This window comes from Acipenser ruthenus, chromosome 6 (assembly GCF_902713425.1).
Source record: "Acipenser ruthenus chromosome 6, fAciRut3.2 maternal haplotype, whole genome shotgun sequence".
Classification (NCBI taxonomy): Eukaryota; Metazoa; Chordata; class Actinopteri; order Acipenseriformes; family Acipenseridae; genus Acipenser; species Acipenser ruthenus.
Window position 1 is genome coordinate 62,902,618 of NC_081194.1, and position 27,042 is coordinate 62,929,659.

Here is a 27,042-nt window from a genome sequence, read left to right on the forward strand (position 1 = left end):
AATACTTCTAAATTTTAGATGCATTAACCCTGTGACCAGTAGTTTGAACAGATGCAAAATAATTTATACAGTCTTTTTTTTTTGGCTTCTATAATCTAACAATTTCTTTTTTCTTTCTTTCTCTTCAGAGTTTTCCTCTTGCGTGCACTCAAAGTGTCTGTTCATATGCTTCCTTCATGACGTGAAGAACGTGTTGAAGATGTATCATTTGGAAACAGGAGTGCACCTGAAGACCGTCCCTCTGGATGTAGGCAGTGTGGTGGGGTTTACCGGCCGCAAGAAAGATTCACGTCTTTCCTTTCCCCAGGTGAGATTTATAGGAATGTTTTATGATATAAACAGTATTTTAATGCCATCACAGTTTAAATCATTAAAAACAGACTCACATCAGATTTTAGATGTTTGAGTCTCATCTAGGTACATAAGCACCTTATTTTAATTACCTCAAAGTATTTAGGTAATTATTAGTATTTAGATTGGCCGCTGTTTAGATCAATCAAATACACACCATTTATATGACTGAAATTATTAAAGGGGACTGTCTCCTTTTTGGGGGTCTTGGCTATTTTCATACCTATTTCATCTATGTTTTATATCCATTTAATCAATCAGATGCCTGTGATTTCCAGCATATCCCATGTATTTTCATATGTAAACAACATCATTGGGTGTTTTCCCTTTAATAAATTCTGTCAAAACCTTTACTTTTGCACAGAAAACATCAGTCACCATAATGTTATTTAGATTTTTCTAGCTGTATGGTTTTACATTTAAAATATAACAAGTTAAATGCTGATCATATAAAACTAATTACTAATAAATATGTTTTACTTGCCAGTTGGTTTGGCCTCATTTTAACACGACAGCAGAGAAGTAGCTGTAATATTGCTACGTTTTTAGTGCATCGGTTACTAGGTACCAAAGGATGTAATTCTCCCAATGATTTGAAAAAGTATGATTATATTATCCTCTAGGGACCCAATTTTAAATAGATTCTCAGAGAGTTTATACAAAGCAGCAGTTTTATTAAGCAGAATTCCTTGTAAAGCGCTGACTCACCTATCCATATTTCAACACAGCCTACACAAACATAGTCCCTACACAAACATAGTCAAGCATTTTCATAGTACTTTTTTTAACTAATATTTATTTCAACCCTTCACCCCTCACTTTTGGCCCGTGGCCAATACAGCCCACGAGGCCAACATGAGAGCGTCTTCTGCGCCCCGTCAGAGGTTACCAGCACATGACAGTGAACGTCTTCTTCACTCACTCAATTTAGAGCAGTGCATTCTTCACAGCGTCCGTTGAATGCATTGAAATTGACAGAGGGTGCAGTGCATTCGACAGTAAAGAAAGAACACCAGAACAAGGGTGACAAGGGACCCCAAGGAGGCAACTCGACCGGAAATGTTCCACCAGCCGAACCAACCGACCCTTGCCCCTGGTCCAAAACCCCATCCTGAAGAAGAGGCACGTGGTCTGATAATCTTGGCGTCAGCTTGCGCCATATCAGCGTCATCATTGCTTTGTGGTGAGCCTTGTCCAGAGCAGTTGTCATCTTCTGTATCGTTTGGAGGAGGGCTGAGTGATCAAGAGTCTCTAGGAAACTAGAGGGGCTGTCCCGACCACAAATAAGCGTGGTAAAGCATAACATGTATGCAGTATGAGATATTGGTGGAACATTGCCTGTGTCGTATGGAAAGGTGAGTGCGATCAAAAGTAATACACTAGTGAGTACCGTTCTGCTGCACGACCTGGTCAAAGCCTTTAAGAGGCCTAACAATAGCACGCAATTGGAAATTAGTATCGTGTTAAGTTTCCCATCACAAGTACATACAACAATATCATTAATTATTACCCACCCAACCTACAGTGGCTAGCATATATACATGATTACCTTGTTGCATTGCTAAATGTTGGACAGCTTTCGTTGCCCACGGTTGCAGTTGTTCCCCAGAAGGAATCAACAGCTGATATGTTAAGTTTGTGGTGTCATGAGAGCCCCGGAATGGAGGGGTGAGTACAGCATCCCGTACTTCAGCAGCCCACTCTATCCATAAGCCATCTTCAGTGTTTGCTCCTAATTGAGCTCTGTGATTCACTGGTAGTCATCCAGACAGTAAATCAGTAATATCCTGTTCTAATTGGTTTACCAAAGCAGTTCCCATCCTGTAACATCTTTCTTTATCTACATTATCATTCATAAGTACAATTAATAACACACTAATAGATCGTAACGTCATATTTATAGCTTCAGCATTGCTGTGTATAGCCATAGCAGCTTTTGCTAACCCTTTAGCTGCATAAATATGTGTGTTGTCATCATATTGATGTTGAAACTCATCATTTCAATGACCCATAAACAGCTGATACAGAGTAAAAAAAGGTAGACTAAATAAATTGACATAAACCTGAACCCGATGTCAGATAACGTTTTCTAATAAACCCAGAGGTTCCCCAATTTCAATCAGACAGTGTGATGGAGGTGCATATGTATGTGGACATGGAAGACATTTGTTTTTCCTGTGAATCAGTCGCCCAAAGGAAACAAGGCCCCACTCCTTTACTGGGTCCCTCACTATCCCTAGGATTAATCATGATTCACTCCGCACTTCTTAGTCCGATTAAGCTGCCACATGCCTAGATGCCACACCCCATACGGATCCTCCAGACCATATGTTTGTGGCAACCAGCGTATGATCGTATCATTTCAGTCCCACAGGACGTTCCGTCTCTGGCGCTGAGGGTATTTTAGTCTCATAAAGCGTAAGGTATGATTAACAGCATACTGGGGTCAGCTTCTACTTGTGAGGTGAGAGGAACATGTGTGTAGTTTGCATCCCAAGGATATTGCCTAGTCATACCTATCCATTGTGGAATGGGTTCCACCTCTGGGCTGGCCCAGCAGTCGTTGGAGCTCACTCAGGTGGAGAAAAATAATTAGTTAAGTACACCTCCGTCCCTCGCTGCTCCTCCTGCAATAAGACAACACATATTACTTTATTGTTTATACAGTTTAGTCTGGGTCTTGTGAACTCATTGTCCTCGGTTTCCCTTTTGTATATAAACACTGGTAGGGGAGTTACACTCTCTCACTATCCCTTGCTGAAGCAGATCCTATGTTATGCCTCGTACAGCTTCAACTACTTTAGCTTTGACTGGATACTGATGTTGGGGGGGTGTGATTATCCTTCCACTGAGATTTCCACACCCCTAGCCTTCCCACAGTCATTGCTGTGGCACGCCCATACATGCGGATACTTTTCAGCGACCCGTTGTACTTCCGGACTCAACTCACTTACATTATTTATTTCTTAGCAGACACCCTTATCCAGGGCGCTTCAGAGGCGCTAGTCGCCTGCACCTTCCATACCGGTAATTTTCACTTATTTTACCAAAACCTCACTATGTGCTCCTGTGTCAATGATCAATCCTACTTTAGACATGATATCCAATCCTAAAATACTTTTGTTAATGCGTTTTGACATAAAACAATTCTACCGAATTACATAGTTCTCCAATTTTCAGCTGCACCGGTTTTGTTTTATGTCAGCTTGTGTTCCTCCTCCAACACCTTCAATAATCACAGTCAGTAGTAAGAGGAACTTATACATCAGTTATAGAGACACTGACTCCAGTATCCACTAGCATTTCGCACTGCTGCTGGGGTCCTTTTCCCTCTACATCGCCTCCCAGCCCAGCAAGTTCCTTTTTCATGTCCTCTATGACCACAATTTAGAGCACTGCTTGGCCCCATTTTGGCTACCCTTTGGCTTACCGCCCTGGTGTTGCCATTAACTCAGTGTCTGTTCTGTACTGCCTTATCAATCCCTCGCAACAACACTCCTATTTCATTTCCAATCTTATTCATGGTTCAATCGTCACATTAATCTAGTTATCATCACCTCTCCTGTTTATGCAGATGCTGCGTTTGACCGGCTGATAAAGCAAACTCACAAGAAGCTCCGTAAAACATTAATTGTGATAAATATAAAACATGTTATATCCTAATGTACCAAGGGATCTGACACCAACACGTATATTCTAAACCACATCATAGTACTTGTGGCTCTGATGCTGCTCCTGTCTTTCAGCTGATGCACCTGACTCACTCTGTTGCTGCAGAGTTGAAATCTTTGTACCACAGACTAGCTCTGAGATCGTTTGTGTAACCTCTTGTTCCCATAACATCCATGCCTAAAATGTTACCTTCCTCATTTTTCATTTTTCAATCCGTGATTCATATTGTCTCTGATGCTAATGTGTAATTTAAAACTTACTATCCTAATTTATGCAACAACATCAGACAGAATAAAACCATGCCTGGCTTCACTCATAGTCATTACAAAATTACCAGTATACTTCGATAAAACCTTTAAAATGTTTTAAACAGAATTACCTTTACGCATAATTAATTTTCATAGTGTTTAAGATGTACAGATCTCCAAAAACATTTGTTTTCTTTCTAAAAGTTTATTCCAACAGTCTGTGTAACAGCGACCTTCACATTCTCTCTCTCTGTGCTGACTTCACCCCTTTTGTCTCCTAGTACCAAGTTGTTCAGCTAAACAGCACTCTTAACAGAAAACAGCTATTTATTTATTTATTTACATTTTTATAGAGCCTTTAGCCAAGGCGCTTTACAAGTTTAACAAAGCGGTACAATCAAGGAAAATTGATGAGAAAGAATGTAAGTTTATTGGGCTAGTATCTGTATCTTGCCTGCATCTTGCTATTGCTTGTAACATATTTTAAACATTATTCAAATTCCCTTGGTTTTACACTTAACTATCCTAAGAAGAAGTAATTTTATTCAATTGGCAGTTGTTACTCGCATAGATTCCTTTCTAAAGGAACAAAGCCTTCCTATGCCCAAATAAGGTCATGCTCTTTTTCTTTGAATCTGCAAGACGACGAGACACAGACCCTGCACAGCCTGACACTTTCCATAGCTCTTGATAGGCTATCTGTCATTTTACAAACTTGAGTCAATTGTTGTCTTTGCGTTGCGTTTTCCTTACACATTTCCAATTGCCGTGTGGCAGACAATTGCCTTTCAATCAAAGTAGTAATTGTTTCTAACTGCTTGACTTGCTCTCACAAACCTTTATTCTCCACAGACAATTACTTACAATTTTCCTTTGTAAAATCATATCGTGTTTGTAACTCCTCAACAGTCTGTCACATTGCTCGCACACATTTAGCTTGTTTAACTTTTATTTTGTTCTTTCTCATTTCTGTCTATGCATTGCTGCCCTATTGTGATAACAGGTTAATTGCTATTCTGCACATAGACTCCCTTTTTACCATGTTTTGCAACATAATCTATGCTCCACGTTCTCGTCATTCTCATTTTTGTCTTTGGACATCCTGGAGTTGATCAGACTCCCTTTTCCCCCAGACAACGTACCCAACACCATACAAAGCAAAACAAAACTACACTTAGACACATACACGCAAAACTCTTCAGTAAGCCTTATGCAGTACTCTACCTCTACATACCATAATTACACATGCCTGTTCCAATTTGTCTTTCTTCTGTTTCTTAAACCATTCTCTCTGCTCCTCACACACAACCAACCATCTTGTTCCATCTTATTACGGCATTTTCCGGTTTTCTCAACCAGGTATTCCTGTATACCAGCCATTATGTTACTTTCAGTTCTTTCTACTTAGTTTTCTTTCTGCCGATGTGCTGTTCCAATATTATTCTAAGAAAACAGAAAGCACTCCTTCTCTGGACATGCACTTTAATAAGTGGTTTTGTTTCCTTGCACATTAAATTTACACTTTTGTATGTGCTCTTATTGGCTATAACTGGAGTTTATCGTCTGATTACTCCTTATCAGTTTCACCTTGTGTGAACTGTTACACTACCGGCTTATCCTAATGCCGTATTAAATTAAGTGACCTATCTATAGTTTCGCTCCTTCGCACCTTAAATAATTGATAATTTTAATTAATATTATTAATTTCTTGGCAGACAACCTTATCCTGGGTGACTTACAATAGTTACAAGATATCACATTATTTTTACATACAGTTTTTTTTTTTTTTTTTTTTTTTACTAGAGCAATCTAGGTAAAGTACCTTGCTCAAGGGTACAGCAGCAGTGTCCCCCACCTGGGATTGAACCCACGACCCTCCGGTCAAGAGTCCAGAGCCCTAGCCACTACTCCACACTGGGTAATGTTTATCTGGGTTGATTAGTTCTCTTACTAACAATATTTAATTGACGTGTTACAAAAATCAAGGATTTACTATGAACACACATTCACGTGCAGACACAAGGAATGTTTAATCAGTAGTAGTATTTTATTAAGCACACAAATAATAAACAGAAATCAGAAAAGTCAGAAAGTAAATGTCTTAGTCTCTAAGCACAAAATAATTCAAAAACTCTCACTGCACTCACACTGGCTAGCAGGCAATTGAAATATGACACCGCCTGTCTCCTCAAACACAAACTGCAGCTCAAGCAAGCTGTGACGTAGCTAGTCGCTTGCTCACACATGCCCACATACAAGCACAGAGTAAATCTGAGATAATGCAGACAATTTTAGAATATATCACATTAAGCTTATTAATGGTATCTAGATTAAGTATATGGCAAGTTTACTTTTAACGAAATTCTACATACAACAGTATGAGGTAGATTACTTGTAGTTACTTCATCAAGTTTCACTAAAAGTTGTTTCACACGCAAAGTGCGCAAACGAAATAATTAACAGTGCAATTCTATGTGAATGTGTTACAATTCATTAATTTAGTTCCATGAAAGTAAAATGCAACTGGAATTATACTCAACGGTTCCTTGAAACCTAGACTTTTGGTCTGCCAGCTTGGAAACTCAATCTGTTGAAGTGTCCAGTACAAAAACTCTCCTCTTCAATACTGCATTGCATCAAACTCAGCAACAAAGCTTTCAGTTCTTGATAGAATCAACTGTAGTGTGCAAGGTATATTTGTATTTGGACTAGTTTAAATTGTAATAATAAAATACCTTGTTTTGAATTCAGGTCATATAGAACCCGACCTCTTTTAAAATATTCAGACTAAACAACGTTTCTAGTGAATACAAAGTAACAGCTTTATTAGAAATAAAACAAAGTAAAGGAAAAATTAAAGGTGCAACAACTAAACTAAAATATACAGAAAGGAAGAATTAACTAAACAGTACAGAAAAGGTTTAAACAACGACACCCCACTCCCGCTGGTTGATCAGCGATCCAACGCAATCTATGGGAAATTCCCTTAAAGGTTACAACTGCATTCCTGACAGCTATGTAAGACGAAGGTTAGTCTTAACAGGGGTATCGTTAGTAACACACAAATATTTACTTTCGTTAATTTTTGATAATCAAAGCATCGTTAAATCAGTCTCATGTATAATTTTGGTTCAGAAGGCAATTCTCACTCTTGCGAGATAGAGGCTCTTTTCGTCCAGACAACCTATTGAGAATTATCTATTATCAAGACAAGTAAATTTGGATTCTAGCCTTAAACACAGAATGATAATTGCCTTATGAAACTTGCATCAATTTGTATAAATCACATACAAACAAATACTATAGTGTTCATTAACTCAAAGCATGAATTGAAAGCAATAATACTTTTCTTACATTCCACTTAAAACAAAACATTAATTTTACTTTAAGGTTTGCTTATTCTCGAGTTCATAAGAGGATTAAAACACTACTCATTGAATACTTAATGGACGTGCGCTGCCTCATCCAGCTGATCCGTGTCTTCCACAATACAAGCGCTCAAAGGCTCTCCTGCTGGCAAGGACAGGTCCAGGTTTCGGGGGTCTGCCTTCCTCGTGTTACGTCTCCACTTCAGGGTACGAAAGAAATGTCTTTGCAAAGAACTAGAGTCATTAACTATTTAGGTATTCCACTGAAACAACAATTCCTCCACCAATACGTGCACTCTTCGTCTGGTTATGTCTGGGATATTCCACCGCAAACTCCGGCACTGCTAGCTCACTAAATTGAATATATTTCAATTTATATCGACTTCAAATGTTCATCTAACTCTTTCTCCGGTGATCAATCGGGGCTAACTTAGAGATTTGATTACAAGTACTTTTAGGATTTCAGACGTTTGACGCAGCGGACTCCCACACCAAGGCAAACACTAGAATAGTTATCTCGTATTAGAGTGTCTGAAAACGGTATCTCTGTTCCAGGCTGGGTCTCCAGATTGTCACAGTTCAAAGACTGTATCAGAACCTTGGATTTCGTGTCGGGAGCTCTGTTTGAGTGTGTGGCAAAGTGGGTGGTGAGGGGTAGCTGTGTAGCAGTGATGCGGTGCAGGAGTAATGGGCAGACAACGGTAGTCCAGGGGAAAAAAGGCTTTTATTGCCAGCACTGGTCTAGTGCTCAAAATAATAAGCCCGGCAATACACAACGATGTGTAAAGCTCGGGCTGACAAAACACAGGATACAGTCCTGATCAACAAATCAAAACACGGTCACCCGTCTCGGGTGCGTGCAGTCGTGATTGTGGTGGGTGAATACACAGGATGTTGTGACAGTACGTGTTGCGGTGATCCGGCTTGTGCTCGCCCAGTGCGACAGCTCCGGATATGTTTCTAGCTGTCTGGTGATTCGGAAACAAAGACAGACAGTTAGTTTTCAACTAGTACAGCACTCAAACACACACACAACTCTTTTAGAGTAATACAGCCCTCTACGTCCTTCTCGGTCCTTGGTTTAACCCAAACGAAGGAAAAGAACAGCGTTACCCTGGCCCCTATATGTAATCCCGCATGATATCTAGGTAAACGGTTGCAGCTGCCTTATTACTTGCAGCTGCCCCTTGTTTACCTGTCAAATCAATACGGTCTTACAACAGAGTCTCGCTTCCTTCCAGGCTGACCCACTTTCCGGTCCCGGAAACGAACTGTCAGGCCAGCCCTTCCAGATACTTCTCCTCCCGTTCTTTAGCGCCCTCACAGGTCGGGAGGAAGATTTATCACCAGAACTCATTGTATTTCTGTCACAGAGTGTCACACTCATACTTTTGTAATGTTCTCTTTACCCCTGTGATTAGATAGTTTGGTTATTTTGGGTAGTGCCTGAGTCCACGTGGAGTGTTACTCATTGGCTGTTCCCCTTCCGATACAACCCCTTGTTCTCCATTGATCCGCTATTCCGCCCTCTGTCGGCTGGATTTATGTGATGGACTGGTTCCTGTCTTAGGTGTCAAAGCACCCAGAACTGTCTGGCTTGCGGTGCCAAAATTGTTATTCTGCGATCGCGAAGATAAGCCATTTGTTCAGCAGTTAGTTTATGACTCTTTTTAAAAGCATTCTTTGTCAATGGGGGAGTTTGTGACCAGAAAATAAGAAGACACAGAGAATGGTTTAAGATTCCTCCTCTGTATATTTCAAGTCTGTTACTTTCACACACAGAATGATATTATGACCCACTCTGACACTACACAACAAACATCTGCAACAAAGTCTTCAGTCCTTGGTATAGGAACCACAACAGCACCCGTCCGCTCTGTCCTCTTCGCTGAGTCTTTTAGCTATGCAGGTAGCAGGGCACAATTTATTTTGGATACTGTGGTTTTAGGTGTACAGTAGACCTAGACTGGTTTGTCTGATAAGTCTTTGTAAGTTTTACTGCAGTCCTCCAGCCGAGCCTCAGTCTCGTTGCTTGTGGTCGTTGACTCACTTGCAGCTTGCTTCTTCATCTTAGGTCCATTTTCAGGCAGAGTCCCTGAGTTCAACTTTACTTAGCAGAGTGACAGCACCTTGTTTAGCATTCGATGTGGAGCGCAAAATGTTGAGTTTTGCTTGGATATTTATAGTCTTTTTCTCTCTGCTAAATAGCCACCTTCATGAGATCATTTGTGTATCTTGCCTGTTTTGTAATTCACAGTCCTTTGATGTTTTAATGTCCTTTTCCACTGGGACATCGCTAGTTTATGTCTTCCTTGCGTCAAAACGATTGTTGTTGCACGTGTGAATTATCTGTACATAATTCAACTGTCAGCTCAGCCTAATCCAGTTCAGGCGCCGGTCCTCTAATCAGTAGGTCACATAGTTCAGTATGTCTACAAGCCAGAGGCCCCCTTCTCAAGACACAGCAGTTTGCCCTGTTTCTCAAGACACACAGTTTCATTAATGAATCCAGTTACATTTCTAATACACGTTCATGTATTATCATATTCAGGGAATAAGTCCCACACCTATTACCTGATGGTGACAGCGAAACAGATTACAACTAACTTCAAAATATCCCTAGGTACAACACTGTTCCCTTTATTGAGTCTGTAACAGGGGAACTCTGTGCTGACTGTCTGGCCCATACAGGGTTCTGCAGGAAGAGGGCAGCAGCCTCATAAGATCCGCCTGTCAGTCATGGCGATGACACAGAGAGGTGGGGAAGAGGGTGTGTTGGCTTTCCCTCTCTCTGAGTGTCTGAGAGGCGGGCCTTGGGGGATTGCTCAGCCCATAAGTACTGCGCTTGGTTGTGCATTTGGGTGGCTGGAGAGAGGATACACAGTGACGCTGGCGGAAGACGCCAGTGTAAACCAAGACCAATATGAGTATTCCAGCTACTTCATATCCTTCATATCCTTACAACACATATGTACGTCAGTTCAGCGGTCAAACTCTGTTTGACTTAACTAAGTACTCATATACCTCACAAAGTATCACAAGATGTTCTCGGTACACACAAGATGTTCTCGGCACAGCCAAAGTGCGATATCCTTGTAAAGCTCTGACTCACCTATCCATATTTCAACACATCCTACACAGACATTCTCAAGCATTTTCATACTACAAATATTTATTTCAACCCTTCAGTCCTCAAAGTGGTTGTGCAGAGATCAGAAGTAAAATAATGGTTAAGATTGGACAAGGGCTTGTGATTTCGGGTACTAAAATGGCTAAATATTACTAGAGTAGGCTGCAGGTGGTACATATTGAAACATAAATCTCTCTCTATTACAGCCTATTCTAGCACACGTGCCCCATTCCAAAAGCACTGTTGCAAACCATTTGAGTTTAGGACTAAGACACTGGACTCTTTCTCAATGAAAAATGTCAAAAGACTATAAATCAATATTTTTCATTCGTTTTTATAGTTGAATAGAAAGGTCAATATACCATTAGGGTGTAACAGAAGCGAGTGACTGAACCAGACCAAAACAAAAAAATCAACCCCAGATATGCTGTAGTTGAATTTTTCACTGAATTCTTAATTTGCTGAGTGATAATCTGTATGGAGCCTATACTAGATAGTTGTTTGTCAGCAATCTCTAAAGGATCCTGTACAGTAAATTAGCTTGTTATTTCAGCGGCTGGGAAGGAATTTTTGTTGTGCAAGTGCTACTATAAAATCTGTTTAAATCAGTGGTATTAATGAGTTTAAAAGTGCAGTACTTCCTGAGGTGAGGATTCAGTTGAACAGGTGAGCCCTATCTTGTAAAGGAGAACTGTTGATTAGACTGAATAAGAATGTGGATCTTTCTCTTCTTTTATCACTGCCTTGATGTTTACTCTATATGCTGCCCTCCATGTGGCTGTTATTCCAGTCACCACTGCAGTATCTGAATTCAGTTATTTGTATGGGAACCCAAATATATATCTTAGTTAATATCGTTGACATTTAGGTGACCTCCGTGTTGTATGCATAACTTGTTTATATACTGGAAATATGAGTCATGATTTGCAGAGCGAGTTTTTGAAATGTACAGAGTGCAGTAGTCTCCGCATATAGGATCATCTCCAAAGAGAACTGATTTTTCTCATTGTAAATGCTCTGCCTAAAGGAACAAGAACTGTGCTTAAAAGAACACCTTTTTGGCACCGCTAGGGATTTGTTCACAACTGATAAAGTACTGTTTTGTAACCTGATAACTCATTATCATCAAACTTCAAATTCAAATAGTTTATTCATTCAGTATTTTCAAATGTGACTTGTCAATGTGAGGCACACTGATTGGTTTATTAAATCTTTCCAGAACCTCCGTCATATCATGAATTTATTTATTGATTCATGTTGTGTCTGGTGGTTAACTCCGTCTTAAAGCAGTGTTTCCCAGCCGGTGTGCTGTCAGGCATGAACAGGTGTGCCGCGGAATTTTTTTTAAAACTACATGTGAGAGAAAAAAAAACCTTCCCTTGTGTTTGAATTCGTGTCGGAACTGGATGACATTCTGTACTGTTGTTCTCCGGGTGGACATGACAGACGCAACATTACGCTGCGCTCATATGAACTTGCCGTTACAGGAGTCATGTGGTGGTGAGTGTGTTTTTCTCCTTCAAATCTTACAAATCCCAGAAGATACAGAGGTGAATTTCCAATTTATAACCCACAAATGGACAAATATTTGAAGAAAAGAGATTTTGGTGCTTCCACATCTACTTGCAGTGATGAAGCTGAACATGAGACTAAGAAAGTGAAAGTGGTGAACCGACACTTCTGTGAGAGCTATCTGCAATAAGGATTTTCATTTACAGGGGAACCATCTTGCCCTCTTCCACAATGTCTCTTGTGTGGGGAGAAACTCTTAAACTATGCCACAGTGCCAAGTAAGTTAAAATAACACCTTACAAGCAAACATTCATCCCTTGCCAAGGAGGACATACATTGTTTTTCAAGCGTTTGAAGGATCAGAATGAAAAGCAAGTGCGATTGACGATGTTTCTGACAAAGTGCTGGAAGCAAGCTACGTGGTTGCTGAGCTTGTATCAAAGGCAAAAAAGCCACATACAATCGCAGAGACATTCATTTTACCAGCACGCAAAGAAATTGTGATAGTAATGTTCGGCGGACATCCAGTCAAGGAAATTGAAAAAGTTCCCCTTTTAGATAACAAGATAAGTCGCTGCATTGATGAGATGTCAGATGATATTGGGATGGTACTCTGAGAAAAATGTAAATAAAGCGGAAAATTTGCATTGCAGATTGATGAATCGACAGATATCAGTGGCCATGCTCAACTCTTGGCTGATGTAAGGTACATTAACAGAGATAGTATCAAAGTACAGTAGAGAAATGGCAAGGGTGGTAAACAGCGTAAACTGAGGCGATTAGAGGGCGAGTTCATTTGGAGACAATATGGTGGCGTGCCTCAAAAAATAGTTAAAGGTGTCAGGGTGTGCCATCGCAGTGAAAAGGTTGGGAACCACTGTCTTAAAGAACACTTCACTTGCTTCCTGTTGGGTGTTCTCTTAGCCAGAGACTATTGTGTCATTAATTTAAATATTATTATTATTATTTATTTCTTAGCAGACGCCCTTATCCAGGGCGACTTACAAGATATCACATTATTTTTCCATACAATTACCCATTTACAGTTGGGTTTTTACTGGAGCAATCTAGGTAAAGTACCTTACTCAAGGGTACAGCAGCAGTGTCCCTGACCTGGGATTGAACCCAAGACCCTCCGGTCAAGAGTCCAGAGCCCTAACCACTACTCCACACTGCTGCCCTGCTAAACATTGTCAAGATTTTCCGCACTCTTTATTTATATATATGCTCTGAGGACATTCAGGAGGAACTCCTGTAAGTGGATTGTTTGTGCACTGGGCTTACAACGTATCCAGATTACTTTTAAACAATTCGAGAAAATTACACAGACCCATTTAATTTGCAGTTTTAACGAATCAGAGTAGTATCTGTACTCCCTCGGTTTATTAAATGCTTAAAAATGGATTGAGTAGTTACAGACTACTTTGAATCCCAGCTGACAGGCAGTCTGGGCATTTCTAGTGCATTTACAGGTTTAACAGCATTAATACTTCAATACCGTAATACAGATATGGTTATCATATATTTAGCTCTTAGGCTATAAAATGCTAAAAGCTAAGAAAACGCCCACCGGTAAATTCTAGAACATTTAATATATATCACTCTCTTAAGACTAAAACATAATTTCTATACCTTATAGCAATGCATCAATATAAGAGAGATATTAAATTCAAATATATATATGCTTAACTTCCAGTATATGGAAGTGTAGTGTAGGATATATTGAAAAATAAGAACTGTCTTCAAAAGGCAGAGACTTGTGAATACGACCAAACAGCAATCAGTTGTTCAGAGATCTTCAGAGCATGGACCACAAAACTTATAGTTAGCAAGTCGCTCGATACTTGACTGGGGTTTTACCTCCATTGAATACATCAGGAGTCACAATTAAATCTGACTGCCATGACAGTTCCTATCTTTGAGTTAATTATATTTTCTAGAAGGATCAGGTCAACTCTGTTTTCAAAATTAACTGAATGTGAACTTATGGATAACTATCTTCCACCCCTCCTTTCCCTAAAAATGAGGTGAACTGGAGTTCACAGGGTCCTTGCTACCAAATACAATACAATTATATGTGTATATATGAGAGATGTTTTTAATATGTAACACCAGATATATTTAATTCCATTAACCTCTTAGCCGCATATTATGTTACCTTTTCAGTGTGTTGTCAATGGGTCAGTTTAACTTCATATACAAATTTGTGTTAACAAAGTGTAGAACAAAAATATTGTAGGGGTTTATCACAAGCCTTTGAATAAGCATACAGTGGTCAGTTCACTTATTTCCATTTAAATTTAAGCTATAATGAAACATGTTAAATATAATAGCCTTATATTAACTTGTACCATGCTTGGACTAAAACTGACCTCTCTCTGTTTCTAAAAGTTGCCTGTACCATCAGGTTTCCACACACCTTGTTTACTTGCCAAGCCTAATGTTTTAACTAATATGAAACTCCACTGTAAGTACTTTTCCAAATTCACCGCATTAAGTCATTTTTTGGCTGATTCAAGAGACCTCTAGACCGGTATCTTTTCAGATAATACAAAAAAATGTACATCCTAACTTTTTATAACTAAGCTCTCATTATTTTCTAATAATACAATGAGATACATACTCCTGTCTTTCTTAAAGCACCTTCTGTTGGTTATCATTCAAGGTTGGCAAATCCTGCTTTTAAGAGCCAACACCGAATCCTGCTTTGAGGTGCCAAAGAACATAAGAACATAAGAAAGTTTACAAACGAGAGGAGGCCATTCAGCCCATCTTGCTCGTTTGGTTGTTAGTAGATTATTAATCCCAGAATCTCATCAAGCAGCTTCTTGAAGGTTCCCAGGGTGTCAGCTTCAACAACATTACTGGGGAGTTGGTTCCAGACCCTCACAATTCTCTGTGTAAAAAAGTGCCTCCTATTTTCTGTTCTGAATGACCCTTTATCTAATCTCCGTTTGTGACCCCTGGTCCTTGTTTCTTTTTTCAGGTCAAAGAAGTCCCCTGGGTCGACATTGTCTATACCTTTTAGGATTTTGAATGTTTGAATCAGATCGCCGCGTAGTCTTCTTTGTTCAAGACTGAATAGATTCAATTCTTTTAGCCTGTCTGCATACAACATGCCTTTTAAACCCAGGATAATTCTGGTTGTTCTTCTTTGCACTCTTTCTAGAGCAGCAATATCCTTTTTGTAACGAGGTGACCAGAACTGAACACAATATTCTAGATGAGTTCTTACTAATGCATTGTAAAGTTTTAACATTACTTCTCTTGATTTAAATTCAACACTTCTCACAATATATCAGAACATCTTGTTGGCCTTTTTTATAGCTTCCCCACATTGTCTAGATGAAGACATTTCTGAGTCAACATAAACTCCTAGGTCTTTTTCATAGTTCCCTTCTTCAATTTCAGTATCTCCCATATGATATTTATAATGCAGATTTTTATTGCCTGCATGCAATACTTTACACTTTTCGCTATTAAATGTAATTTGCCATGTGTCTGCCCAGTTCTGAATGCTGTCTAGATCATTTTGAATGACCTTTGCTGCTGCAACAGTGTTTGCCACTCCTCCTATTTTTGTGTCGTCTGCAAATTTAACGAGTTTGCTTACTATACCAGAATCTAAATCATTAATGTAGATCAGGAATAGCAGAGGAACTAATATTGATCCCTGTGGTACACCACTGGTTACCTCGCTCCATTTTGAGGTTTCTCCTCTAATCAGTACTTTCTGTTTTCTACATGTTAACCACACCCTAATCCATGTGCATGCATTTCCTTGAATCCCTACTGCGTTCAGTTTGAGAATTAATCTTTTATGCAGGACTTTGTCAAAAGCTTTCTAGAAATCTAAATAAACCATGTCGTATGCTTTGCAATTATCCATTTTCAATGTTGCATCCTCAAAAAAGTCAAGTAGTTTAGTTGGACACGATCTCCCAGGATATTGTTACCATATAGGTAATTTTCCATTTTGGATCTTATTATAGTTTCCATAAGTTTACATAGAACTCAGGCTTATTGGTCTGTAGTTACCTGGTTCGGTTTTGACTCCCTTTTTGTGGATCGGTATTACGTTTGCTATTTTCCAGTCTGTCGGTACAATCCCTGTGTCAAGAGACTGTTGCATGATCTTGGTTAGCGGTTTGTAAATAACTTCTTTCATTTCTTTGAGTACTATTGGGAGGATCTCATCCGGCCCAGGGGATTTGTTTATTTTAAGAGCTCCTAGTCTCTTTAACACTTCTACCTCTGTTATGCTAAAGTTATTTAAAATTGGATAGGAACAGGTCGACATGTGGGGCATCTTGTCCGTGTCCTCCTTTGTAAAAACCTGTGAAAAGTAATCATTTAATATATTTGCTATTTTTTTCCTTCATCTATGATTTTGCCATTTGTGTCTCTTAGACATTTAACCTCCTCTTTGAATGTTCTCTTGTTATTATAATATTGGAAAAACATTTTGGAATTGGTTTTAGCCCCCTTAGCAATATTGATTTCTATCTCTCTTGGCCTTTCTAACTTCCTTTTTGACTTGTGTTTGCAGTTCTAAGTACCCTTTCTGTGTACTTTGTTTTTGGTCCCTTTTAAACGCTCTGTAAAGTGCCTTTTTTCGCTGAATATTTTTTTAAATTGATCTATTAAACCATTTTGGCCATTTTGTTTTAGATTTAGATTTGTCTACTTTTGGGATGTAATTGTTTTGCGCATCTAGTATTACATTTTTAAAAAAACGCCATCCTTTTCTGTGGATGCTCTCTCTATTTTACTCCAATCTACTTACAGCACAAAAGGAACGTGCCAGAACCGTCTGTGACAACATACTGTAGTACTTTAACCTTAGTTAGTTGGTTTTAACCAGATCTTGTTTTAGCATTGGTTTTTAAGTTGTCTCCCAATGTTGTAACTTGCACACACACTTAAGCTGCATTCACACTGGGTCAGTTTCAAACGGACTCGGTCTGGTTTGTTTAGTTTGAAACAATGTATCAATGTGCTTGCTGTTCACACTTATTTGTAAGCAAAGGGGCCGAGTTTGTTTGGATGAGAGCTAAAGTTAGTTTTTTTGGTCCTTTTCCATTTTTTTTTTCAGGACCGAGTTTGTTTGTCTCCACAATGCAGTTTGCAAGTGCACTCAGTTCCTTTATATGGTCTGTGAACCGGATGTTTACAATATCCTGCAAGGTATCTTGAAAGATGGCCGCTATTGAAGATATTGCTCCAGTTTTTAATCGCATGTTTTAGATTCTTACATTTTGCTGTGGAAGAAAGCAGGGGAACAGGGGAAGCTCTTCACTCATTTAATTAATAAATTTGTTGAATGACATGCAGTAGGAGAAAAGTGCAGTATTCATTTACGTAACACTGCACTCGCCAAGAGAAATACCTTGGTGCTGTATTAGACTCATCGTTGTCAGCAGCCACACAGTGCGAGGAAGCAATCAAAAAGGCAAACAGAATGCTTGGGTATATAGCCAAAAGTGTAGAGTACAAATCTAAGTAGGTTATTTTTGGGACCATTTTCTTTACATTGTTTGTACTCTCAAGTCTAATAGTTTAATTCAATTTACAGTTTGAGCAATGATTTCCCCCAGTGACCCACAATGACCAACCCTGACATCATGACATGAATGATTGTTGATTATAATTTTTTTGATCTGCAGTGTACTATATTAATGCCTGTAAGCTGCCCAGAGCTGCGTTGTCCTCCGATGCTGTAGCTCTGGGTGGCTGCATGGTGAGTCTGCAGTGTGAAAAAAGCGGTCGGCTGACGGCACACGCTTCGGAGGACAGTGTGTGCTCGTCTTTGCCGCTTCTGACTCAGCATGGGGGTAGTAGTGGTGATCTGAGCTAAACGAAAATAATTGGACACAACTAAATTGGGGAGAAAACTACAAAAAAAACTAATTGGCAACTACTAAATTTTAAAAAAAACAACAACAAAGAAAAACACACACACACTGCCAGCACGCAAGCTGGTCTCCTTTATACCCCACCCTTACAACATTGCAACAGTGTAATTACCTTTGCACCAATCCATGCTCGCTGCTCGTTCCAGTCCCCTGAATCCCTTGAATCACTTGAATCCCCTGCCGTGCCTGACAAGGGTCAGTATGCAGCATAGGGAACCAGTGTCTGCCAGAAGGTAGGCACTCCTGTGCAAGAAAGTACCTTTGCAGACCATCCATACAGTTTTGCAAACAGCATAGTCAGATTGCAAGCACAGACTCATGCAAGCTGAGTTCCAGTGGCTAACAAAGCGCCAAGCAGGGGAAAAGGTTGCATGGTCCGCATCGTGGAAGACAGCGCACCCGCAGGCCCGTTACTGTACCATTGGATTTTAATCTCATCACTTCTGTGGCAATGTGGGAAACCATTTTTCATGGTTGTTTGGTCATTGGAGAAGTTATCACTCAAGCATTTTACTCTGTAAACTAAATGTTTTGTTTCAGAATGTGCTTAGTGCCTTGTAAAGCTTTCCTGTTCAATCCAAATTAACTTGAGTGGGAAATGGAGTGAAGAACTACCGGTAATTGCTTCCAGTGTGTGGTCACAAAGTGCCTGTACACTTAAGAATGCACTGCAATAGCATGTAAAATTTAGATCATTATGATGTTGAAAAGCTTCTGACCAAGAACATCAAATAATTGATTATTGGTGTTTGTAGATACAGTCGAGCGAAGTATCAAGTATCTTTGAGGCTATTCTATTGTTTGAAGACAACTGTATAGCACAACGAGAATATCGTGTTTACTACGAAATTGTCAGTGAAATGAAATGTGACGTTTACCAGTTCTGGAAAAACATGAAAACGAGATTCCCAACTCTTGCTGTAATTGTTTTCTGCATAAAAAAATGTACTTCGGGTTGACCAACACTCCAGAAAAGCATCAAATGTACAACATGTTGTATCAGAATAATATGTAAACAAATAAACCAAAACATAAAATAACTGCAAACTGTACCACAGCAGAAGCAACAGATGCACAAAAAGACCCAGTCTTTCAACTTCAAACATTCTTTTTTAGAGGTATGTAAAACCTACAGTTTTTGTTTGCTGTCCTGTAGAAACCCCACCAAATGTCATGTAAAACAAACATTTTTGTTTATAGTTGTATACACTGTGAAGCTTACTGATTTACAGGATTAAAACTTGAACCTGATGTTGTGAAAACCATAATAAATAAATATTTAGATTAATTTTCCTTTTTTCCTACTTCTATAGACTAATTTTATGTTTATGTAGATACTGTATATTGTATTTAAAAAAATATACACACCATTTCCCCCTTCCTCCATGATTTTGAACACATTTCTGTGACAAAATCCCAGCCTTACTTATCAGTTATTAAAATAGGAATTACAAATCAAACTAAAAATGTCACTCTACTCCATCTTGTCAGAAGAATCAAGAGGGATTTACCACAGAATGGTTATTCATTAAAAGAAATGGTCTCAATCTCACGTCTACTGTGAATACTGACGGACAGACTGTGAAACATGGTGGGCGTCATGACTGTATCACTCACGTAGGTATGAAGAAACACCAGAAACAAGCAAAATCTGACACTCCCCATTACTGTATGTTTGTGCAAATGGGTTTTGAGTTTTAACTCACTTTAAATTAATTCATTAATTATTGGATACTACACAGCATTTTGTGTTTTGAGAGTTGCAGAGTAGTAAAAACGTAAATAAAAGACATTGTTAAATCTTTCTTGGTGTTGTTATTTTGATAGTAATTTTGATAAAGTTTTGAGGTTGAATATTTCAGTCCAGGTTTGAAATCGTAAACACTCTTCATTATTAATATTTAAATCCAGAATAAATATAATTCCAAATAAAAAAAATAAATAAATAAATGGGAGGCAGCATCAATGAGAGAAGCTGGGGTCTGGTGGGAGAACGCTGTGATGGTAGCAAACGCCAAACAAAGGGGGTTGGTACACAGTGTGACCGAGTGGGCGAGTTTACTCCAGCCCCTCTCAACATACCGGACAAGTGGGACCAAAGTGCGGACCTAGTGCACACTTGGGGACAGGTCCGGTCTATTGAAGGTAAGGATGTTGAAGGTGCTGGGCGGCTAGTATATCCACATTTCATTATAACATGGCAATTATTATATAGGGTGAACCCTGCCATGGGCACAAGATAGCCTGTAACACAATTAATTACCCAGTCTTATCAGACCGAGGTCATGAGGCTTACACGTGACATCCATTTTTCGGGACACCTCAGGGGTCGATAAAACTAGGGAAAGCACATTGGTATGATTTTATTGGGTAGGACTTTATAAGGATGTATCGCAATATGTAGCCACATGCCCAGACCGCCAGCAAGTAGCGCTGGGTCGAGTTCGCCCCGCCCCTTTAGTCCCACTGCCGATTATTTCCACCCCCTTTGAACACATTGCGATGGACATTGTAGGCCCTTTGCTACCTTCTGATTCGAGGTATACACATATATTAGTGGTGGTAGATTATGCAACGCGATGCCCGGAAGCAGTTCTACAAGTGCATCTGCGATAGCCAAAGAACCTGCGCACTGCAAACCACTTTGCCACAAACCCTCATTCATGGTCTGTAGAGTAGTACGAAAAAGATTTGTTGACAGTAAGTCTATCTTTTTTATATACGGTTTGGACACATTGATAAATTGTCTTCATTTTTGTCTAAATTTATAACCAACATTTTTTTTTATAATAACTGTAAAGTGTAATACATGGTTATACAACAATAGTAGTAATATGATCATTGTTGATTCATTAACCTGTAAATTGCCAGATGCTTTTCTGTGTGGAGGGAATTGGCTGCAATATAGGATTCTGGCAAACATTTCTGTTTGATTCTTAAATATGGATGATGTGATTTTAAAGTAATTTTTGGTTTTATTCATTTCGGCATGTATCATTAATTTGGTACTCCATTCAAGAGTGGAGCAGGGATCTGAAGATAAATCTCAGTCCAGTCACTGTTACTCTTGTCTACACTCACATTCAGCTGTGTTCTGTTCATGTTTTGCTAATAAATGTTGAATGCACCCGTTGTGCCATGATTTGTCTTTCAGATTAATGGTTTAAGGCTTTGGCCATTTGTCTCCTACCTGGTTTAGGGAGAATTAATCAACAAATTATTTTTTTATCAAAAATACTTTCTATGCATAAAAGAAATACTGTTAATACAATCGTATAAACATTGGATACAAGCAAAGATGCGCAGGTCACAGCATGACTCAATGTATACGCTTGTATCACAACACAGATGTCATGTGGAGTCAATTCAAGGAAGTGACTGAAGATTACATTAAATACTATGAATATTAGCATTTCCACCCCCATTTCTTCCAATCAATATGGATCCACCCTACTATCACACACCTTCAAAACATCTGGTAAAGGGAGGAAACTTGCCTAACTTGCGTCACATTTAAGCATTTTACAGACTGTCTTAACCTAATCTGTTCTTTGTTTGTGGTGTTCTGTTTTCACACTGTGTCCACACATCTTGATTAGACACCTGCTAACTTTGGCTCTCTGCCCAGACACCAAGATAGGAGAGACTGCAAATGTCTTGCTTAGCTAGTTACACATGCTTTAAGCTGTATCAAAATATGAAAATAACATGGAAGTAAAGAAACTTATAATCAAATACATAATTAATACTTTATGCAGAATGTCATCTCCTACACTGGCAAGATTTGTGTTGGAATTGTGGCTTTAAGGGACACAACCTAAAGATATAATGGATAGATGTTTTTTATGTATTTATTTTTTTTACTTACTGCTTACTTTTAAGTTTGATGTAGAACAGTCATCTGAGCTCTGTAAATTCCTAGAGATTTTTTTTTTTTTTACTTAACATTTTATACAATCCTGAACCTAATTTATAATATATTCCATGTTGTTTTGTAATTCAATGGAAATATTCCCTGCACTCTGACTGGCTGACCTAGAGGGATGTAATTCCTAATATATTCCCTTAGAATGTCTGTAACCGCATCACAAAAACAAATCAAACAATATCACTCCACCAGGTTTATTTGAAACAAAATTACATTTCAAATAAATTTCAACCTTTTTAATCAATTGAAGAATGGTTAAGTCAAAACTTCCCAGGAAATAATACAAGCACCTCGGAGATGTCTGCCGATGCTGTAAAAAGTAGTACAAAGGAGTACTGTTGGATAAACTGAAAAACCCACTACTACTAGCAGGGTGGTCAAATGTATTTTTAGATTTAAATAGTAAAAAAAAAAAAATCAGCTTGACCCTAATAAAGATATCTGAAACAAAAACAAACAAACAAAAAATTGTAACCATTAAAAACATCTTTTAATGCACAAAAATCTGTTCATTATTTAACAGGAAGCCCATCTTGGATTTACTGTGCACACTGAACTAACTTTTTGAGTTTCAATAGTTAAAAAATGTTATATTAAAATAACAATTCAAATAAATAAGTGAACGTGTGTTGCACTGTTTTGTTAAAAGTTATCAAATCGCTGACTTGGTTGTACAGTCCTGTACATACCTCTAAAAACATCATCTCTCAATGTACACCGCCTGTCAAAAAGGGAAGGCATCGATTAAGCGGCAGCCCCAGTGTACTAAGTCTGTACTGCAATCAAACTAGTAGGAGTCATTTAAAAGGACAACGTATCAAAATATGATCATTGAATGTATGAGTTGATCCAAACTGCCCCATCAAGTCACTGGAGAAATATATAATGAAATGCCTGAAGAATCTGCCAGCTGTCTAACTTTATCCACAAACTGGACTAGATCCTACCATTGCAAATAATTAAAATATCTGCCTGGTAATACCCTCTGTGACAGTTCTTACTGTTTACTTATATCATTAAAAATAGATAAGGTGGCCAGTGAGAGACCCAAATGGAAATAATAAATTATTTGTGAATTCAGTGTTCTGTAGGGTCTGGGAATGGAAAGCCTTGTAGGTGTGAGTGATTTCAATCTCACTCCAGTGGTCTAGCTGCAATCAGTCCATATGACCTACAGCAAAGGTGCCAGGACACGGCTGTTTAACTATATATACTTTTTTATATATTTGTATTTCCTGAATAAATACACAAGTTAAGAAGTGAAAGTTTCTCAGCACACTGCAAGGGGTAGCAGCAATAAGGTTAATGCAGCTAATAAGTGGTAAGAAAATTGATTTTGCAACATTGGTTAGCACTCATACAAAACACCCACAGTTTTCTAATGATTAACACCCACATAAGTTCCTTTGTTGATTTTAATGCAGAGATAAAACAGTGTTGCTCTGTTTTTACAGGGCTTCTGGTATTGTCACCTCTGTGTATACAAGTTGTTTCTGTGAAAAAAATAAAAAAAAGTGTTACGCTGGTTTATGGTTTTTCATTGCGTTTACCATATTGACTGTGGAATCGCTGTATTAGAGGCTTTGATGGTGCCGTGACTTTGCCAGCTGACAAGGTCTTTTAATTTAATTGATGAAACATCTGTGGCCAAGTGTAAACCTGTCTCCAGAAGAAATCATCTAGAGTCCAAAATGACTGTTCAGGGATTGGAGGAGATGAGCTCCGACAGCAGAATGGAGTATGTACCTTTTGTTATGAGAGCCCTTAGCATGGTCCACAAGGATCTTCTGCGCAGGTTTGTCATTCAGATACAGTAGGAAGCTCAGGCTTACTAAATCACAAGTGGCATGCCACAAAATACAACATGAATACATAGGGGCTGCAGTACAGGACTGTGGCAAATAAAAAGTGTGTCGGATATGTGATGATGATGATAAATGTAGTGAAATATTGGAATTTTTTTTAAACTGCAAACTTGTCAATTACTGTAATTACAGTGTTGTCCAGATTGTTTTAACCTCTGTCTATGCCAGTGATGCAGACCACACACTTTGAGATACAGTGTTTACAGTTTGTACACGGCTGTGCAATTTCAGTACTGATGTTGTCCAGTAAAAATTGTCTATGCAGTCTTTACCACTGGCCATATCTTTTTCACATATCTACTTTACTTTATGTTTACGAATTATTTCATGTGACATGCCATTCCCTCTCATGCCCCGGGGAACATGGCACCAATATGCATTGTTTGGATGTTGAGGAACGCAATGCTTAATTTTATATGTATAAAAAATGTTCTAAAAATTACAATATATATATATATATATATATATATATATATATATATATATATATATATATATATATATATATATATATATAGACGTGCTCAAATTTGTTGGTACCCCTCCACAAAAAACGAAGAATGCACAATTTTCTCTGAAATAACTTGAAACTGACAAAAGTAATTGGCATCCACCATTGTTTATTCCATATTTAATAGAAATCAGACTTTGCTTTTGATTTTTTATTCAACATAATATTGTAAATAATAAAACAAATGAAAATGGCATGGACAAAAATGATAGGACCGCTAACCTAATATTTTGTTGCACAACCTTTAGAGGCAATCACTGCAATCAAACGTTTTCTGTAGCTCTCAATGAGACTTCTGCACCTGTTAACAGGTAGTTTGGCCCACTCTTCCTGAGCAAACTGCTCCAGCTGTCTCAGGTTTGATGGGTGCCTTCTCCAGACTGCAAGTTTCAGCTCTTTCCATAGATGTTCGATAGGATTCAGATCAGGACTCATAGAAGGCCACTTCAGAATAGTCCAGTGTTTTGTTCTTATCCATTCTTGGGTGCTTTTAGTTGTGTGTTTTGGGTCATTATCCTGTTGGAGGACCCATGACCTGCGACTGAGACAGAGCTTTCTGACACTGGGCAGTATGTTTCGCTCCAGAATGCCTTGATAGTCTTGAGATTTCATTGTGCCCTGCACAGATTCAAGGCACCCTGTGCCAGGCGCAGCAAAGCAGCCCCAAAACATAACCGAGCCTCCTCCATGTTTCACTGTAGGTATGGTGTTCTTTTCTTTGAAAGCTTCATTTTTTTGTCTGTGAACATAGAGCTGATGTGACTTGCCAAAAAGCTCCAGTTTTGACTCATCTGTCCAAAGGACATTCTCCCAGAAGGATTGTGGCTTGTCAATATGCATTTTAGCAAATTCCAGTCTGGCTTTTTTATGTTTTTCTTTCAAAAGCGGAGTCCTCCTGGGTCTTCTTCCATGGAGCCCACTTTCGCTCAAAAAGCGACGGATGGTGCGATCAGAAACTGACGTACCTTCACCTTGGAGTTCAGCTTGTATCTCTTTGGCAGTTATCCTTGGTTCTTTTTCTACCATTCGCACTATCCTTCTGTTCAATCTGGGGTCGATTTCCCTCTTGCAGCCGCGCCCAGGGAGGTTGGCTACAGTTCCATGGACCTTAAACTTCTTAATAATATTTGCAACTGTTGTCACAGGAACATCAAGCTGCTTGGAGATGGTCTTGTAGCCTTTACCTTTACCATGCTTGTCTATTATTTTCTTTCTGATCTCCTCAGACAACTCTCTCCTTTGCTTTCTCTGGTCCATGTTTAGCGTGGTGCACACAATGATACCAAACAGCACAGTGACTACTTTTCTCCAATTAAATAGGCTGAATGACTGATTACAAGATTGGAGACATGTGTGATACTAATTAAAGAAACTAATTAGTTTGAAATATCACTATAATCCAATTATTTATTATCTTTTCTAAGGGGTACCAACAAATGTGTCCTGGCCATTTTAGAATATCTTTGTAGAATAAGCAATAATTCATCTCTTTTCACAGCTTCTTTGCTTTATTCTATGACATACCAAAGGCATGCAAGTATACATGATAAAATAGCTTTTAATTTCATCACCTTTCAGGAGGAATGAAGCATTATTTCAATGAGCTGTAAGGGTACCAACAAATTTGAGCACGTCTGTATGTACTGGCAAAATGCATCCCTAATTTAGATCCTATTGCTGTACCATCATTTTGTTTGTAATTCAAATGTAAAATAACTTTTCTAAAACATAAATAAATCTATTTTAATGCTTTGCTTTGGTAGACAAGAACAGTTTAGTGTTTTCAAGCTGAACCGAAGAAGCTTCTTTGTAAACAATGTCTTCATACAGTAATCGATACCCTATTTTAATATGCCCTGTTTTTTCTATTGATTGGCCAGCAGTCTGAAATATGTTGTATTTCACAGCTGAGTACAACCAGAATTCATATTATTTTTTGATTTGTAAAAGAAGAGAGAGAACATATAATTTGCTCAGAAAAAAGTTACAGAAAAAGAGGGGACCAAAAGACCTGTGTTTGCAAGAGATTAAATGAGTGTCTCAGATTCATCGTTATTACAATTGGCATTCATAATTAAGAGGGTTGCTTAGGCCAGGATTGACTGTAGCCAGTTATACTGTATCTAACAGTCAACTTTATGCCAGCGATATTTTCCCTCATCTAGATTAAAAAACATTATGACATTATAAAACAAACAACAACAAAAAACTGTAACCCAAAAACATAGTGCTAGTGATGCTATCAACAGTGTATAAAGACTGCCATAACGAGGCTAGTTGTATATTCATACATGCTGTGGCTTTTCTAGCTGACGTAGTTTTGAATTTAGGTATTTAGGTTCTGGTACAGAATAAGCCATGGGGAACACATTGAAAATTTGAAAAATGGGCATGAGGGGGTGCTGTCAAAGCCTGTATCACATGACGAGTGTTAAAACAATGCTGAATGAACTGAAATCTAAAAATCTGCTTTGAAATCTTCCTCAACTTTCTGGATACATTTGTTGGTAAAGTAATTGTGCCTTATCCATGACCAGCACGA